A 13605-nucleotide genomic window follows, 5' to 3' on the forward strand; every position below is an offset into this window, starting at 1 on the left:
GTGATCACTTAATTATGTGATGCTGTTCAAGCCCCTTACATACCCTACCAGGTCAGGTAACAACACTAAACATGAGCAACACTAATGCAGTCTGGTGGCTGTTCAGTCTGTCACAGAGAATACCAACTAAATCGTGTACATACCCAATGGTGATATGTGCACAAAGTTACACTGACATCTGATTGTGTCTTCTGAGTGCTTCATCTTCTTTTTTGTTTTTTGTAAGGCTCTATAGATTGTTTAGAAGGAGTGGCATAACTGAACCTATTATGAACAGTCCATGGGTCACACCGTTTCTAAAAGTAGAAAAAACAAATGGAGAGATATGGCTGTGCAATGACTTCAGATCAACCGTGGATGTGCAGTCCCTAATTTATAGGTACTCAACTTCATGAGGGGAAGACATAATGGCAAAATTAGAGAAAAGAAAACAGTATTCACACATTGATTTGAGAGAATGTTACACTATGTGATCAAAAGTATCCGGACACCTGGCTGAAAATGACTTACAAGTTCATGGCACCCTTCATCGGTAATGCTGGAACAATACAGCACTAGCCAACCCTTAGCCTTGATGATAGCTCCCACTCTAATAGGCATATGTTCAATCAAGTGCTGGAAGATTTCTTGGGGAATGGCAGCCCATTTTTCATGGAGTGCTGCACTGAGGAGAGGTATCTATGTTGGTCAATGAGGCCTGGCATTAAGTCAGTGTTCCAAAACATCCTGAACTTGTTCTATAGGATTTAGATCAGGACTCTGTGCAGGCCAGTCCATTACAGGGATGTAACCACTCCGCCACAGGATGTACATTATGAAAGGGTGCTCAATCATGTTGAAAGATGCAATTGCCATCCTTAAATTGCTCTTCAACATAGGAAGCAAGAAGGTGCTTAAAACATCAGTGTAGGCCTGTGCTGTGATAGTGCCACACAAAACAAAAAAGGGTGCCCTCTCCATGAAAAACAGGAGCACACCATAACACCAATGCCTCCGAATTTTACTGTTGGCACTACACACACTGGGAGATGACATTCACTGGGTATTCGCCATACTCACACCCTGCCATCGGATCACTACGTTGTGTACCATGATTCGTCACTCCACACATTTTTCCACTGTTCAGTCAGCCAATGTTTATGCTTATTACACCAAGCGAGGCATCGTTTGGCATTTACTGGTGTGATGTGTGGCATATGAGCAGCCACTCGACCATGAAATCCAATTTCTCACCTCCTCCCTAACTGTCATAGTACTTGCAGTGGATCCTGATGCAGTTTGGAATTCCTGTGTGATGGTCTGAATAGATGTCTGCCTATTACACATTACAACCCTCTTTAACTGTCGGCGGTCTCTGTAAATCAACAGATGAGGTCGGCCTGTACGCTTTTGTGCTGTATATATCCCTTCACGTTTACACTTCACTGTCACATTGGAAACAGTGGACCTAGGGATGCTTAGGAGCGTAGACATCTCGTGTACAGATGTATGACAGAAGTAACACCTGATCACCTAATCATGTTCGTCTGTGAGTTCTGCGGAGTGCCTAATGACTACTGAGGTCGCTGATATGGAGTACCAGGCAGTAGGTGGCAGCACAATGCACCTAATGTGAAAAACGTAAGTTTTTGGGGGTGTCCGGACACTTTTGATCACATAGTGTATCTGCGACTCCCACTCGATGGGAAAGCCAGAAGGTAATAGTCATCAACACACTATGTGGCCTCATCAAACATAAAATTTCACCTTTTGGAATAAATTCTGCCCCAAGATTGTAACAAAGGTACCTTGACCAATTAATCAGAAACATTCTGGATGCAGCAAATTACACTGATGATACAGTATCATAAAAGATTATAGGGTGCATATAACCTTGAAGCTTAATGCAAAGCCAAAGTTCTGCAATGTTAGACCATTAGCTTACACATTTATGAGAAGGCTAAACAGGAATTACACAAGTGATTCTATTTTAGTGATAGCAAAATCGAATCGCATATGGAAAGAGCTTAGCAGTATGAGCCCGTTACCATTATGGTGCCACAACCCCTTTGGCCTAGACGCATGCACTGATTTGGATGGGAAGTGTGTCATGAAGCCATTGTATCTTCTCCTGAGATGATGTGGCTCACAACTTTTGTAACTGCTCCCTGATATCATAGATACTGGCAATGGGACAGAGTTAACATCTGAGCAAGTCCCACATTTGTACTGTTGGGGACACATCTAAGAATCTTCTTTTCCATGTGTTTTATCAGAAACGCTTAAGACATTGATAAATATTTGTAAGGCAGGTTCTATGTCTTTTCACCAAGGCACAAGAGAATCTGCAGAAAGACGTGTGTCAACAGCTTCCAGATTGCTTTGCAGAACTGTAACATGACCTGTGACAAAACATGAGTCCTTCACTGATTCCAAAACAAATAGTTCCATCTGTCTCAACATACCAATCAAACTGAAGGAAAGCCTCCTGAATGGCCATCCTCTGGCAGCCTGAGAGTTTTATTCTATAATATTTCAGTTTGGTTTCTGTTTATCAGATGATGCACATGGTACTTAACAGTCCAAATAAATATTCAATCAAAGACATTATGAACATCATAGGCATCTTCAACAACTTACGGCAACATGCAAGGTTTGCAAAAATGTGAATGCATTCGACAACAGCTTCCACAACTATTGTACTTGCACAAAGGTAGAATGGCTTGCAAGAAAATTGCAAAATCATGAAGAAAATCATCAATGGGACACTCAGAGGGAATGAATTGTGAATATCACTTCTGGGAACAACATAGAAAATTAATGGATGAGGATGAGCACACCAGTATCAACACTACATATACGGTGACCTGTTGGTGGCCCTCACAGGCAGCACTAGAATCAAGCTAAAATAAATATCCTGTGGTATACAGGAGTGTATGCAGGGTGAAGTTAGTCAACAAGGTCACTGCTGCTGGCTGTGGGGTGGGGTGGGGGGCAGAAGGTCCAGTACTTCTATAATGCAACCCATGCATTATTACAAGATTGCATTGTAGCAGAGGTGCCTGTAGAAGACACTAGAATTGTTGTCCACATATGAATAATTTTCAACTCATGTGGAACCGTTGTTTCAGTGTGCTCAATTTTCTTTTACACTAGAGTAAGTTTTAAAGGCAGTTTGAGAGCTAATAGTAGTTGCGTAGCCACTTTTATAAAATCTCCAATCATGAATAATGAGATAAATTCAGACTCAGAATGCCAAATAATATGGCACTGGTCAAAAACAGTAACCAGTTGTTTCTTTGAGCCATCTGTATCAAACATCAAAGTGGCTAAATGCTTTCCAGAAAGTTTAGAGGACATTTCACGTGAATTTATTTATCCATGAAATCATATTCATGACGTGGGGTACAAGTTATAGCAAGATATAGCTGATGGAACATAAAATTTTTTTGCTACACAGATTTCGAAATACACATGACATACATACATTTACATTTCAATAGTTTCTAAGTAGTGACCTTTATTTTAATAAACAAAGCCAACATGAGAATTATTATTATTTAACCACCTTCACATTCATGGTTAATACATTTTGGATGGAATTAAAGTTACTGGCAATATAAATTCATCAGAAGAATTTAAAAAAAATGTTGGAACATTATGTTGTGACATTCTTCCTGAAAGAGTTTTTATTGCTTTTGATTGGGCAAAGTAATTTATTATAGAGTATGTTACATACGTGCCTCACACTGCCATGGCATTTACTCAGTCTCAGATTTGTCAGTGAATGTCATCATCACCATGGGTGTGTGAATCATGCATGTCATTATTTGTTTTAAAAAGATGAGGGTACTTATTTTTAAATGAAACAGTCTCTAAGATGTATATCCATGGGACAGGTAATATTCCCAGTTCTTTAAAGGATGGTTGCCACAACCCTATCAGAGAGATTCCAATTTACCACTGGATGCAGTACACATTAAGTATAAGTAACAGATAGAAAGAGTCATGTTGCATTGACTGTTCTGTCAATTCTTGGCAGAATATTTTACACATTATGAATGAAACACAATCAACACTGGTGTAATAGTCTACAATATTGTAGAATATTGCACCAGTGTTTGTGTTTCATTCATAAAGAGTCATGTGATATTGTACTAAATGTCTCTTCTTTACTGATAACTATCATGAGTTGCTGGGTACACAAGATTCTTTTTTAGATAACATCTTAGATTTCCCAACAACAAATCAGACAGAACATTTGAAGGGAGGTTACATTTTAATGTCCTGTTTGGGTAATTAGGGGTATAATGTACAACTGGACCAGACAAGGGTGGAGAAGGGGTAGGGTCAGAATTTTCATTAAGGAACAACTTTGGTATTTCTGTCAAGTGATTTAAGGAAACCAAGAGAAACATAATTTTAGATAGCTCAATGTGGTACTTACCCCTATCTGGTAGTTTAATGAGCAGTTTTCAATTTAACATGGACTCCCTACTGTAGCTCAGAAAAATTCCAGTTAAAAGCCTGAAAAATAAAGTTTAACTGATATTTCAAGTTGCTGAGAAACAATGTTTTATTTCCTCTATCAGAGAAATCTACAAAATTATGGAGAGGAAGTGCTGAATAAATGGTCTAGAAAGTATATTCTACAGCAAATTTTACTCTCAAGTGTTCAAACAATTTTTATTATGACATACGAATATACAGGGTGTTCACAGTTTCTATTACAGGCTTCTAGTGTTTTAGAGGGGACTTCATCAGTAATTGAGTTAGTCAATAAAGTTTTTATGAGGAATTCATTCCAGAAACATGCCATATGGATGTAAAATCAGTTTGATGATTGGATCACTTTCAGATATACCACTTCATGGTATGCACGCAGAGGAGAAATGTGCTTTGACCTGTGTGCTCTGCAGGAGATGCTCGGCATGGTAGTACTGCTGTTAATTGCACAAGGTGTATCTGTGATGGCTCGCAAACCCTGGTGCATATCCTTGGAGCACCACAGACAACCCTGCTAGTTGCAAACATACCCGTTTCTCACAGCCATAGTTGTTGTTAGTTGAAAATATTATGTGATGACTGAGATGAAGCAGAAATTGTTCCTGATACATGTAGTGTGCAGCTCTACCATTACTTGCTACACCCTCCTAGAAGCTGGTAATAGCAACTGTGAAACACCCTGTATATTTTTGTAGATTTCACATAAAACATAACAACTATTTTCCATTTATACATATCAATATACACTAACCATAATAAAACAATGCGCAGTTTATGGCATTCTGCATACTAAGTACAAAATCAAAACCTGAAATCAAAACTAGTACTGTTGCAATTGAAAAGATACATAATGCAAGGTAATATTTGTTAATGATTTTGCTGCATTCCTCTACTTACAATATATTTATGGGTTTTCATGCTTAAATAAGAGTGGTATGTTCCTAAATCTTAATTAATACCATTAACATATGGGTACTATAAAGGTGCCTGAAACTGGAAATCACACCTTCATCCTGTGGCTGGTGTTAACTGATGTGATGAGAAGGAAACACCCACTTTCTACATTATTCAAAATGATGTGGGTATCACATCATGTGGACAGGGCGTAACTAGGATAGGGCATCTGTGGTACTGCACAAAGGTACCCAGACACAAGAGGCCCCTTAATGTCCAAAAGAAAAAAGAAAATCAACATGGGGAGGTTAAATGGAAAAAATGAAAAAGTAACATGCGTAAATAGAGGAGCATTAAGGGAACAGTTGTGGGAAGGAAATGGCAAAATCAGCTGTAGTGCAACATGCTTTGCAGTGACCAAACAACAAGATTCTATTTGATGAGAACTTGGTCATAACCACAGGTGGATACTGCTGTAGGTTGTTCAGAGAGGTAACAGACATGCTAATAATACCTAGTATAATTTCTATAAATTAAAAACGTCTAAAAACACAAACAGTTTAAATGACTTTTATTAATTTTGCCCATTCTCCTAAAGAATTGTGTTGTTGCAGATGACAGGCTATCCAGCCAAAAGGGTCAGTGTGTTACAAACCACGTAAACTATTACCTAAGGTAAAAATATCACAATGGTAACAACAAAAAATTTAAAACTTATAAAGGTTTCCAGTACTTCACATTGTGGTGGAATTTATTTGAATCGAGTTACGAACTTAGAATAGAATGTGATGTCTATGTTTAAGGACTGAGTTCTTTGGGATACTGTTTTGGGATGTATGCTTATTGTCTGTGCTCTGAAGAAACTATATACAAAATTAAGGAAGTTCTGTACATTTAATAGTGTTTATTCAGTGCTATTATGTAGTATAACTGAAGTGATGACCCTAATAGTGATCGAGTTTGCTGCAGTTTTTATGCCTTCAGAGCAGCATAATGGATATCATCACAAACATGGCCATGAAGATAGGGCCTTTGCTGACTGCCACATTAACAACACTGTTTCATCAATTCCTAGTGACTCCAATAGAAATTTTAACATCAAGTTGCATGCTTTTTGACATACAAGGGCACAATTATGACCTACCCAGGATGAAGCTATTTTTAAGTTGCATGCCCTCATTTCAGTCTCGGACCAATTTCCCTTGGCTATTTCATGATTAGATCTTAATCCAATTGAACAGGCTGATGATACTCTGCGCCTGCAGCCTTTCTGTATTTTTAACAAGACAGTGCTCCAGTGAACGTTTTCAAACCAGAACCTTGTCTACGTGTGATTCCCCGTCTCAAATTCTTTGCTCACATTGCACTCTCACGGGTGAACGTTTTCAAGCCAGAACCTTGTCTACGTGTGATTCCCCGTCTCAAATTCTTTGCTCACATTGCACTCTCACGGGTAATGAACTACTGGCTGTCACTTTGTTAAAGACTTTTTGGATGTTCCAGCTCCCACAAAATGTCAGGGCAGATCTATCGGCTTTTACAAATCTGTCTATTGATGAGCTGGCTAAGAAAGCTGACACAGTCGCTGTTGCATGTGCCAACAGAAACAATTTTGCTGCCATTGAAGAGGTTATGGAGGACGGTCTTGATTGCTCATGAACACTATGCACCATAGATGCAGGCTTGTGACAGGGGAGTTTGGTGAATGAATTTGCATGCCCAAACACCAAGTTACAGAGACAGAATTCTGAGTCTACTGCTCATTCAAGAAACAAGTTTCAACATACTCACAGGTGGTATTGTATCATAAGCATTTTGGCACAACAGCAAGACAATGTACCAAGCCCTGCTCCTACCCAAATGTAACAACGAATGCCAGTAGATGAGCATGCTCATCAATCTCGGTCACAGCACCTACAATACTCCTCAAGTGCCACTGTTACTGATGTTGCTGCTTCTGAAAGACTGTTCATTAAAGAGGAGTTATCACAGGCTGTGTTCTTAATTGAGACTGGATCAGAGATTAGTGTTATTCCTCCAACTGCAAGTGGTTGGTTACAAAAATTCCTACTTTAATGACAGCTAATAATTCATCTATCAAAACCATTGATAAACAAACATTAACAAAGGCCTTTCAGAATGATTTTTTGCCTGGTTGGACTTTCATTGTTGCTCATATTTCTGGGCCTACTATTGATGCCGATTTCTTGCATCATTTTTCTCTGGTACCGGACTTGGTGAATTAGTGCCTTATTAAAAGACCTTCATGTGCTCAACTCCCTACTATATTATGTCGAGATTACCACAACGTCTGCAGTGTGGACCATGTGAAGATTTCAGGACCAACTGCATCTCCCATGAGACAGTACATCCTGCAAGAAGACACTGCTTTCCTCTAAATGTGTTGCACTGCAAGTTTCAATATTGAGTGCTTCACAATTAGGGATTAAGCTGAGGAACTCGGCGAGATTGGGTGGAGCAGGTGCATATGAATTTGGAGAAGGCACTCTGGAAACTATGACAGTTACATGAAGTGGCTGCAGTGCAGATTGAAGACCAGTCACCCCCCTCCCCCTCCCTCACCTGAGACTGACCAGGTGGCAGATAATGACCTCAACAAGCTGTTATTGTACTGAAGGCTATTCCAGCACCCACTGACTCAACACTTGCAATGGAGAGGAATTGCTGTTCTAATCCCAATCACATCCAAACTCTGCCAAGACTGCCGATGGTTAGTAGACCTCGTCACCTTCCTCCAGAAAAGCTGCATGCTGCAAGAGTTTGATAGGATGATTAGTGACTGTTCTGTTTCTCATTCTAAGCATGTTTAGTCTTGCCCCTTACAAATGGTTAGGAGAAAGATGAAAACTGGAGAACCTGTGGGGATTACACAGCTTTGAACTCTCGTACAATCCCTGTAGGTTCCCCATCTGTAATATATCTGATTTTAGCAGTAACTTGTTGGGTGCACATATTTTTAAAGTTCTTGACTGTGCTAAGGCTTTTGTGCAGATTCCTATGACACAATATTATTCCTTTATGGCTGCATAATGCAGCCCTAACATGGCAACGGTTCATCCATGAACTTCTTCAGGGTTTTCCATTCGTTTTTTGCTATTTTGACAATATATTAATTTCCTCTGCTACATATGAGAGCTATTTGAAACATTTATGTGCAGTGCTTTGAAGTTTGGAGGACTATGTTATCATGATTAATGTTGATAAGTGTATTTTCATGAAGGAGATGGGTCTTTTCTTAGGCAACACAGTGTCTAACAAAGGCATTTCTAGTATGCCTGATACAGTTTCTGATATTCAAAACATGCCTCTCCTTGAGACTTTCAAAGACCACTGCTGTTTCTTAAGCATGTTAAATTGTTATCACAAATGCCTTCCCATTCTGGCAGAAGTACAAGAGCCTCTCTAAAGCCTCATAAAAGGAAAGAACATGTCTGGTAACAGAAAGCTTTCTTGGAATGATAGAGAAGTTAAAGCTTTTGAGGATTTAAAATTAAACCTTGCTAAGGCTTCTCCTCTGCCTCACCCCATTGTGTATGCTCCCACTGCTCTTTTTGTTGACACTAATCAAGTCACTGTGGGTGCTATATTGCAACAATATACTTTTCAAGCATGGCAACTTCTCACCTTCTTCTCTAAAAATTTGTCAAAATACCAACAATCTTGGAGTGCTGTTGATAGAGAGCTGCTGGCCATTTTTCTTGCTGTAAAACATTTTTGTCCTTGGCATGAAGGCCTGACTTTTACTTTATATACTGACCACAATCCATTAACTTCCATTTTCAAAAATGTCACGGAGCTAAATTCTCCATGACAGGTATGCCGGGTTGACTTCATAGCACAATTTTCTACAGATGTTTAACATATTTCTGGGAAGGACAATGTGGTGGCAGATTGTTTACCTCACAACTGTGTGGCAATTACTTTTACTGACTGGGTAAATGTGGCAACAGATAAGGACACAGACCTCCTCCTCCAGTATCAGCTGCAACCAGAAACAGGACTAAAAATCAGTCCATTTATCCCTGAAAAGGGGCCCTGAATTGTTTTTGATTCATTTCACTCTTTGGCTTGCCAGGGGTAAAGTGATTGTGCATTTAATTATTGACAAAATTGTCCAGCCTCTGACATGGAACTGATGCCGTAGCTGGATGAGGGAATGTGTCAAATGCCACACATGCAAAATTAGTAGATATACAGCTGCTCATATTGCTGATTATCCCACCCCTTCTGGGAGATTCCCTCATTTGCACGTTGACACTGTTGGCCCCCTCCCCCATCCCAAAAGATACTACTTTTGGTCACAGTGATTGACCGATTTACTCCATGGCCAGAGACTGTTCCTGTTCAGGATATTTCCACAATACTTATTTCTCAATTTTAGTATCTGAAAGCATTATTCCTAAGAGGAGGTCATATGCAGATGCAACATCCATCCTTTCTAACTACAGGGCCTTACTTGCTTCATGGAGTTCTTCTAGAACTTTTGCATTGAATTACTAAAAGTGTAACAAGGTGGCAGAATTCAAATTTATTTCTAATACATATTTGTAGACTTCATTCATTATATTTCTTACTCATAAGAATTATATTTATTAGGACCTTAAGAAAAACAAAACAGTCATTTTTTAACTGCGAAGATTACACCACCTGTTTTGGTATCCCACAGCTCATTACTTTAGATATGTAACACCAAGTTGAATGCCAATTATTCACAGAACTATTGAATATTTGTGATTGCAAGCATGGCCATACTACAAGCTACCATCCTTCCAGTAATGGGATGATAGAGCATATGCACTGGACATTTAGACAGCATTGGCATTCTGTCCAGAATCTTGAGTCATGCCATTGCCTTTGGTTTTACTGGGATTGCGTACTAGTGTTAAGAAGAACACACAATGTTCCCCTGTGCAGCAGGTTTATGACGCATGAATAAATGTGCCTGGTGATTTTTTGCCATCTAAACTTACTCCCTTGCTATCTGGGATATTTTTTAAACAAAATACAAAAGCTTATACAAAGTCTGGTTCCCAAAAACTCTAATAGACATGAGACAAATGGTACAGTCAGACTACCCCTTACTCCTCACTATTCTGGCGCTCTCAGGATCCTACAGCATGACAAAAAGGTATTTCTGATTAACAGAAATGCAAAGCCAGATGTGGTCTCAATTAATCACATAAAGTCAGCTCTATTTGTGACAGCAAATTTGGAGCATCAGACAAGGACAGCAATAGTACACTTCAAACTCCTTCAAAAGTAAGTCTACCTAGTGTTATTCAAACTCGTTGAAGTAGAAATGTTGTACCAGTATGGCAGTACCTAGAGGTATCAGGGGCTCCTGGTTTTTAAAAAAGTTCATGAAACTAGTAAATGTAATACAATTTCTATGTATATTGTTAGATGAGCTGCAGCTCTCCCAAATATGGCAGGGTGGGGGGAGGGGGGGTAGATGTGGTTGAATCAATTTGGATCAAATTATGAACTAAAAATAGAATATGATATCTATGTATAAAGACTAAATTCTTTGGGGTATGGTTTTGTGATATATGCTTATTATATGTGCTCTACATAACCCACCCATCATTTTGCATGACAATGCGCGGGCACATAAAGCCCAAGCTGTGGCTGCTCTCTTCAGTTGATAGGACTGGGAAGTACTGTACCACCCACCATACTCCCCGGGCTGTCCTTGTGACTTTGATTTGATTCTGAAGATGAAGGATCTACTTCATGGCATTCACTTCAAAACTGTTCCAGAGATTCAACAGGCAGTAGAATGCTCCATTCGCACCATCAACAGAACAGGCTCTGCTTACGGTATACTATGCCTTCCATATCGGTGGCAATGTGTTCTACACAATGTTGGTGACTACTTTGAAGGACAGTAACAGGTGCAAATATGTAACTCTTTTGTATCAGTTGTGGATAAATAGTTGTCACTATTTAAGTTCCAACTCTCATATAACCATGTTCAACTCCTGGTATTATCTATGCCATATGATGCATATTTGTTTTTCAGAAGCCACCGTGTCATTTAATTAAACAAACTTTTTCTTTTTTTCAATGTTTCCTAGCTCTGCTTGATTAGATGGCTAACAAAATGTTTAGTTTGGATTTTGCACCTGAAACATTGTGTAAATTGAAATCCCCATCCTGGTTTATTAGGTTTTTCAAATATTTAATATAATGGGCTCCTTAATTACACAGTCTCAGAAACTCGGTGTTTGCACCATAATACAGAAATTTGGTGTTTGCACCATAATACAAAAAGTTGGTCTCATGTTTCATTTCATGATATATTTGAGGCAGTGGTTGGTGACAGCTGATTTGCTTGGTAGCTTTAGAACATCTGATTTGCTTGGCTGTTTTAGATTCATGTGTTGCTGATGGTCCTTGCACCTCTTCTTGACTCTTTTAATAGTTTACCCTGTGTAAGATATTCCACATTTTCATAGAATGCAGCACACATCTGGCTTCCGGTGACCTAAACAGTCTTTTAACATTACAAACAAACCTTTTCACCTTGACAAACTGGTTCAAGGCTGATCGACTGGATGTCAGTACCCAATACACACAATATTTTGGCAAGCAAACACACTGCCATCATCAGGTGTGCTGATGAACTGACCGATTCAGAGCCAACATAGCAATCGAATCTCCACCCAACTCCTGCTGGACTGCCATTCTGTCCACCATCCATGCCCATCATTTCCTCCAGCACTCCTCCTGCAGACACATTGCTGCCCTGGTATCTCTGCTGTTTCTCCACCTGCCCTTGACGTCAGTTCATTGTGGGATATCTCCTTCTTGTTCTTAATCTGACTAATTGTGGTGTTCCCAGGCCTTATTAATGATGTAGCCACTATCACAACTGATCAGCAGTTCCTTTACACAAATCTCAGCAGATTCTTCAGCAACAGGATTCCAGAAGTTAAGACATTTCTCTCAAAACATTGGTATGGTTTTAGTCGACTCCACGTAATTCCAATAGGCAATATTCTGTGACTGCTTACTTGTTATGCTGCTGTTATCTCATGTGCCATTAGTGTTCTCAGCAACAAGCTTCAACAGCATGAACCAACTGAGCTATTTATGTATTGCCACACTGGAAGGGTATCTGATAGGCCTCATATTTCCATAGTCTGAGGCCATCTTTGAAACTATTAAGCAGAGCCTGTATTTTAGCTGGTGGACAAAAGCCTGTCTTCACTTGGCATTTCTGGAGAATTCAATCTATCTTTCTTGATAATGTGTCACAAAGGACTAAAAATAATGGCCACATCTTCAGAGATTCCTCTTCTGTTTCCACTAGTTGTACTGTGGCTGTAGGACTCTATGAATCTGCTAATTCTAGTTGCTGTCCTTCCAGAACAGAGTTCTTCATTGAGGCTGTCACTGTCAGAGAGGGTGTGAGCCATATGCACCAATGTTCTGGGCATCCCAGTGCAGAGGTGCACCGGGTGGTGGCAACTGTCCGTGTGTAGGCACAGGTTGGCAGTGTGTGTTCTTCTGGTACATCACATAGCCCAACATGTCATCTGGTCTTCTTTTTACTAGGACACCTAGAAAGGAGAGCGCTCCATCCACTTCAACTTCCATGATGAAACTGATGTTCTGGTGTATGGAACTGAGATGTATGAAGAAGTCATTCAGTTTCTCTCTTCCATGTGGCCTATAAACCATGTTGTCTATAAACCAGAAAAAAGTGGGCTGAGTTGAGGGCTTCTTCCTTGAAATGTTCCATATACATGTTGGTGCAACTGGTGAATGTGACTCCCCATGGCTAATCCCCCCCCCCCCCCCCCATCCCAAAATAGTTTTGCATCACCTCGGTTCCGACAGTCCCGGAACCTGTACTGAAAACTGGAATAGAGATCAACATAAGCATCATTTCCACCCTTTTTATTGCTCATGAAAACCACACATTGCATGTTGTACCACCATACAGTGAGACCTCCAGAGGTGGTGGTCCAGATTGCTGTACACACCGGTACCTCTAATACCCAGTAGCATGTCCTCTTGCTTTGATGCATGCCTGTATTCGTCGTGGCATACTATCCACAAGTTCATCAAGGCACTGTTGGTCCAGACTGTCCCAATCCTCAACCACATTTCAGCATAGATCCCACAGAGTTTTTGGGGGTCGTGTCATCTAGAAACCGCCATTTTCAAACTATCCCAGGCATGTTTGATAGGGTTCAT

The sequence above is a fragment of the Schistocerca serialis genome, chromosome 3, assembly GCF_023864345.2.
Source record: "Schistocerca serialis cubense isolate TAMUIC-IGC-003099 chromosome 3, iqSchSeri2.2, whole genome shotgun sequence".
NCBI classification, from domain to species: domain Eukaryota; kingdom Metazoa; phylum Arthropoda; class Insecta; order Orthoptera; family Acrididae; genus Schistocerca; species Schistocerca serialis.